Source organism: Diabrotica undecimpunctata, chromosome 8, assembly GCF_040954645.1.
Source record: "Diabrotica undecimpunctata isolate CICGRU chromosome 8, icDiaUnde3, whole genome shotgun sequence".
NCBI classification, from domain to species: Eukaryota; Metazoa; Arthropoda; class Insecta; order Coleoptera; family Chrysomelidae; genus Diabrotica; species Diabrotica undecimpunctata.
The window spans coordinates 48447817-48455297 of NC_092810.1; positions in this window are offsets into that span (position 1 = coordinate 48447817).

Genomic DNA, 7481 nt, shown 5'->3' on the forward strand with positions numbered 1-7481 from the left:
GAGGTTTCTGAGGGTACGGTTGAGGAGTTAGTAGTTGTTATGATGGGACAATCTGTATCGTTATGTCCAATAGTCTTGCACTTAGAGCAGTTTAGTCCATCAATAGAGAGGAATAAACGATAAGTTTTATTGTGGAATACATTGAAGGAGTCAGGAATGGAGGTATTATCAAGGGGCGAAATAAATACTTACCGTCTGAAGCTTAGGACGTGGCTATATTCGGTTTCTGCCATACCAACTCTTAAGAAAGTCATCTTGGAAACTGCAGTGATGCCTAATTTTTGTAATTCTGCTTCAATGATACTGTTTGGAATTGAAGGACATGCGTTAGAAATTACAAGTCGTTGTGCTGGTGTGATTAATCTTCTTATCTCTATTTCTGACTCATGTATATTAATATATTTGTAGGAATGAAGAAGCATATCGACTATGTTTTTGGTAGAGAGGTAGATACATATTCTGTTATTTGGAATTCTAGATGCAAACAAGACGTTACGTGGACCAACCAGTGATCCAATTGCTACGATGTAATTGTGGATTTTGATGCCTTCGATACTGGAGAGTACTACTGCTTGGTCCTCTGTTGGGTGTTTGAACGTATTTACTACATTGGAATAAGTATTTTTTGGTGTATTTGAAGTAGAAGTAGTCATGTTAATTGAAGTCATTTTTATTTTGTTTCCCGCGTTGCCGCAGGTCCGGTCTTGTCACCGGCCAAAGAACCGGCGTGGATCAGTTCGGAACGGTTCCAAAAAACCAGTTGATAAAACCAGTAGGTTGAACTTGATTCGAATTGTATAGGTTATATTTACTATTGTAATATCTTATATAAAGGTTTTTTGTTACTCACGTCGGGTTGAGTTGATTGGCATTATCACTGCACTATTGTTTGTTAATAGTATTTAAGGATATCAAATTTTTGTTCCGTATTTTACATTTAAAAATTGAAAAATAACAGAGCGGTTTAAAACGTGGTATAATCATGAACACAAATTTTGTTCTCCATAATACTGCTTATATCTATATAAGTCAAGAGAAATGTAAAATTTTGCAAAATAAATATTTATTTTAAATTGTTTAAATAAATTACTCGGTTAAATAAGCAATTCACAAATTAACTAAATGCATTTTTATAATCTATGCCACGAGGTATCCCAAATTTAAAACAAAATTTCGTTAATTAGAACCAGATATATTGCATTATTAATATAAATTTGAATTCATAAATTCAGTTTTGGAAATAGTATCTAAAATCGAGAGGTTGTAAACCCTCTTTGGCGCATCATAAATGGCTTGTTTTAAAAGGAATCGTTTTTATTTGTTTATATGTGAATTATCGAAAAAAAAAATTATTAAAATTAAAGAGAATTAATAAACTATGTCATCAGCAAAAATAAAATTAGAGACGTGCAACTGCTTATCAAGAATACACCAGTGGACCGAGTAAAACAGTTTACCTATCTTGGAACAATAGTAAACGAACAATAGGATTACTCACAGGAAGTACAATATCTAATAGAGAAGGCTAGGAATTCATTCACAACCTTAATCTGGAGATAAATGTAATGGAGATATTGCAAATCGCAGCATACTTTTGCAAATCTATTTTACAATATTTTACATAAACTTTTTAATTCTTAAATAATTGACTTTGATAAACTGAGCCTTTTTCTTCAATTTGGTGCTTTTAAAATTCATGAAGTCCCAATAGTTTACGCATAATAACGTTGTAGATAAAAGCTTTTTAGGATAAACAATTTTAGTTTTGCAATAGCAGCTATTAAGTGAAACTTCCTAAAATTTTTAAAGCTGAACATTTGTGACATGGTCCTTATTCTCAAGCAAAATTAATTTTTTTTTTGTTCATTTTTAGAAAAGTTATCAATCATTTTTTAAAAAGCGAATATTGAAGCTATTTAATGCAATAATTAAGCAACAAATTAACAAAAATATCTTTGCAAACTCTGATTTTAAAGGAGTTTCTATGCTTTTTCAGCAGGATTGTGGCATTTACATATAATTTTTCGGTCTTCACCTTTAGTATTTAAAAGCGCAAATAGCGATCATACATTGTTTATGTGTTGTTTATAAGTAAAAAATGACATTTAGTCGTTTGTATATTTTGTTTGTTACATATTAATATTACCAAAATTATCAAAAGCAATTGTTAAATAACTGTATCAATGAATGTCACGTAAAAATCCTTAGTTCTCTAGTCTACTATGGAAAATGTCAAATGTCCATTAAAATGTGTCTGCTTTTATAGTTGAATGATATACAGGGTGAGTCACGCTCAACGGGACGGAGCCTACAGGGGAAATGGCTAAAGATATTAAAAATTCCTTTTGTAGGAATACGTAGGTCAGTACCGGCTACAAATTAAAATTTGTGAGATATATACAGGGTGTCCCAATTTGGCGTAATGATATAAACTTATACTTTTTTAAATGGAATAACCTATATTTCACTTTAATTTTGAATTCTACTGAACAAAATAATGTTACTTTTTTCAACATTCCCTATACCTATTTTTGACCGGTTTCGATTTATTTGGGTTTTTCTGAAAATGTACTATTCGCGAAATTAATTAATTACACAATATCGCATCAATTATAATTAACGCCTTTTTGTCAATTAATTTTCAAGTGTCCATGCTTTACATCAGAATAATTACCAATTGAAATTAATCTACAGAGTGTTCGCAATACGAAGTGTCAATGCTGTATAATAGTTTGTGTAATTACTTTCTTAACTTAAATGGGACACCCTGTATTTTACTTTAATTTTGAATTCTAATCAAAAAAATAATATTACTTTATTAAACAATCCCTATACGTATCCTTTATAATTTTCGATTAATTCGGGTTTTTTTGAAAATGCACTATTCTTGAAATTAATTAATTACACTTTATTACATAAAGTTAAACAAAACACACTAGAAAAAAATTAATTTACATTAAATGTTTAAAATGGTGTCCATTTTCTTCAATACATAACCTCACTCTGTGTTCAAAATTTTGTTTTACTCTTCTTATCATTTCTGGAGTAACTGTTGCAAACGCATTACGAATACGCGTTTTCATGTCTTCAGCGGTTGTAGGTGGAGTTTGATAAACCAAACTTTTAATATATGCCCAAAAAAAAAGTCCATTGATGTTAACCCAGGTGATCTAGGGGGCCAATTGACAGCACCACCCCTACCTATCCACTTTCCGGGAAATTTTCTGTCTAAATATTCTCTAACGTTACGCGTGTAATGTGCTGGAGCACCGTCTAGCTGCAGAAACATTGTTGTTCTAAAATTTAAAGGGATATTTTGCAGAAGTATCCAAAAGTCTCTTCGTAGAAATCTTAAAAACTTTTGTCCATTTAAATGGCCATTAAAAAAATACGGTCCTATCACATGTTCTCCTATTATTCCACCATATACATTAAGGGACCATCGGTTTTGTCGATCAGTACATCTATATTCATGTTGATTTTCCGTATTATAATAGTGAAAGTTATGTCGGTTCACGAGTCCATTATTATGGAAAGTAGATTCATCAGTGAACAAAATTTTATCAAAAAAATGTTGATCTGCTCCCGTTTTGTCTAGAAACCATAAACAAAATTCTAACCTACGTTCAAAATCAGTTCCATACAAATGCTAATGCATTTGAATATGGTATGGGTGATATTGATATTTTTTAAGAATTCTGCATATACTAGTTTGGCTTACTTCAATCTCCCTGGCCATCGTCCTTGTACTTGTATTTGGATTTTCAATAACTGATTGAATAACTTCTAATTCGGTATTTTCATCTTCAGTTATCGGATTTATTAATTTTCGTTTAGTATAAACAACACTGCCAGTTTCACGAAACCTTGTTAAGACTCTGTCAAATACTTCTTTACGAGGATGACGTATTAAGGGAAATCTCTCAGCATAGACTCTTGATGCTAACAAACTGTTTTGATCACATTCACCCAGTATTAAAATCATATTTACTCGGTCTTCAATTGAATAATCTGCCATTTCTATTTAATTGAAAGCAATACAGTTAATAGTTTGACAATTAGTTTGACAGCTAGGTACCTTTTGTTTTTTCATGGCATTCTTTATAATAACGAGCTATGTAATTAATGACATTTAATGTTCCAGGTAACATAATGCAAATAGATTTGAAAATACTAGATATTAATATAAAATTTTATAATAGTTTGATTATAATAATTGTTACAACATTCAAATACAGGGTTTTTGTTTAAGTTAGAGTAGAACTTTATGTAATAAAGTGATAAAAATTAATTAATTTCAAGAATACATAGTGCATTTTCAGAAAAACGCAAATAAATCGAAAATTCTTAAAGATAGGTAAAGGGATTGTTTAATAAAGTAATATTATTTTTTTAATTAGAATTCAAAATTAAAGTAAAATACAGGGTGTCCCATTTAAGTTAAGAAAGTAATTATACAAAATATGGTACAGCATTGACACTTCAGATTGCGAACACTCTGTAGATTAGTTTCAAATGGTAATTATTCTGATGTAAAGCATGGACACCTGACAATTAACTGACAAAAAGGCGTTAATTAAAATTCATGCGATATTGTGTAATTAATTAATTTCGCGAATAGTACATTTTCAGAAAAACCCAAATAAATCGAAACCGGTCAAAAATAGGTATAGGGAATGTTGAATAAAGTAACATTATTTTGTTCAGTAGAATTCAAAATTAAAGTGAAATATATGTTGTTCTATTTAAAAAAGTATAAGTTTATATCATTACGCCAAATTGGGACACCCTGTATATATCTCACAAATTTAAATTTGTAGCCGGTACTAACCTACGTATTCCTGCAAAAGAAATTTTTAATATCTTTAGCCGTTTCCCCGGTAGGCTCCGTCCCGTTGTGCGTGACTCACCCTGTATAGGGCGAGATAAGAATTGTGTCTTATGTTCTTGTGGTCATAAGTTTTGAACAGTGATTTCGATTTATCATACTTTGGTTAAATGTTACAGTACTATCACCTCATTACCTGATTTATTGATACTAAAAAAAAACAGAACTAGTCTTAAAAAATTAATAAATAAAAAGTTTGGATCGTAGATTTTAAAAAAGATCTTTAATTTTTTGTAATAAATTGAATTTTTAATAGTTAGTAGAAACATAGCTCATGTTATATATTTATCAATAAAAATGTTTTAGTTATTTCCAGATTTTGCTTTTGTTAGATATAAGGCTGTGATATTTTGACACTTTCTTTGTTTGGAATTGTTTAGACTTAATGAATTCATTTTTTCATCTGTCAAATAAACGTCAAAGTGTAAATACGAACTTAAAAGTTCTCTGCATTTTAAAGTTTAATTTCAGATAGTTTTACATATAAACTCAAGTTAAATTACACATTTTAAAGTTCTCTGCGATTTAGGAAGTCCCAAACACAGTTACATTCTATTTCTATAGTTTAATACATATACATTAGTACTAGTTTAGTCGTCGAAGCGATCGTCGAAGGCTCCATTTATGGAGTCTTCTAACGGGGGCGAGCCCCCGATAAAATGCCAAGGGATCAGGATGCGATGGATGATTGGAGTTATGGTTCCCATGAATTTTCATCCCATCAGCTAGAAAACTCGATAAGTAGTCTTAATAATATTAATCATTTAAAAACCGATAAACAAATTAACTCATTAACTTCTAATGAGCCAGAAAAACCAGACCTGTATATTTATATGATAAAACTGATTTAGGGCCATTTCACATTTTTATTGGAAACAATGATAAAATTTTTACAGGCAAATTAAATGCAGTTAAGATAGGTGAAATATTATTTACCGTACACCCAGAAATTGATAATTATATTAAAAAAATTGATTCAATTGGACGCAACCGGATTAGGATAACATTTAAAAAATATGCTAGTGCAAATACCTTAATTACTTCTAAATTGCTTATTCAAAAAAATCTAACTGCATGTATTCCGAAATTTCAATTATTTAAATTAGGTGTAGTTAGGGATATAGAATCAGATATATCGGAAGAATATCTTAAAGATAAAATAAAAGAATTTGATCACCATTGTAAATTCTCGATGCATTATGTGAAAAGAATAAAGAGAAAAATAGTACAGATGATAAAGTAGTTTTTAAACCTACAAAATCGGTAATTGTATCATTCAAATGTCAAAGTATACCAAAATATATCGTAATTAACCATGTTTTACATAATGTAGAAAAATACCAACAAAAAGTAATTATTTGCTACAACTGTTATAGGTATGGACACATGAGTAAGCAATGTAAAAGTAACCCTAGATGTCTTAAATGTCATGAGTCTCATCCTTCCGATTCTTGTTCTTTATCATCCTTTAATAAAAAATGTCTCTCCTGTGAAGGTGAACACTTCACTAATGAATGGGAGATATGTCCAGAATTCGACCGTCAAAAAAAAAATAAAACATTACATGTCTGAAAACAGCTTGTCTTTCAAAGAAACGCTTAAATTATTTCCTAAAGTAACCGATGCATCGATAACAGCTAATAATTCCTCAATAAATTTACATCATATTCCTCTACTCAATTGTCCACATCCTCCTCACCCCCCAATCAGCTCGCCCACCCTACAGTTTCAAATAGATATACAATAATAAAACCTCCAAAATCCAAACGACCCCTCCCTTCCTCGCAAGACCCAATAGCAATAGAACATCAAAAAATAATAAAGTTAAACCCTATGTCCACCAGACCTGGCGGCATTTTCAATTCATCTTCTTATCAATCTAAATTTAATGCAGAACAAGGATCCAAAATACATGAATCTCATAAAGAATTAACAGAACTAATATCAAATATAGTTATAAGTATTATTTCTAATATGAATCACGAAAATTTTGAAATCCCAAAGAAATCAGTTTTAAAAAATTTAATTCAAACAGTTTTAAGTTCTCTCTCATATAATAATGAATAGTTTGGTAATTTGTCAATGGAATTGTAGATCGGCTAACTCTAATAGAGAAAATCTTCTCCACCTACTAGAAGACCAGAAAGTTGATATCGCATTATTATCAGAAACTAGATTTAAACCAGAAAAGTATATTAACTTTCACGGATATAATATTGTCAGAGACGACCGCTTTTCAGCAACTGTCGGTGGTGGCTCGGCAATTTTAATAAACTCAAATCTGTATTATGAGGAAGTCACCATGAAAGTCGAATTATTAAACATCAATAAAGAAGCCAATAAAATTAAGTTTAAATCATTCACTGTCACATTTATATCGATGTATGTTCCCCCAGGAGAAAAGTTATCGTTACAACAGTGGAACAATTATATAACATCTATAGAAAGACCGTTCGTAATAGGAGGCGACTTCAATGCTCATCACATTGCTTGGGGCTTGGACAATCATACAGATATAAAATGCAAAATCTTAATGGACTGTATAGATGATAATAATTTGATATACAAAAATGATCGCTCTCCTACTTTCTTT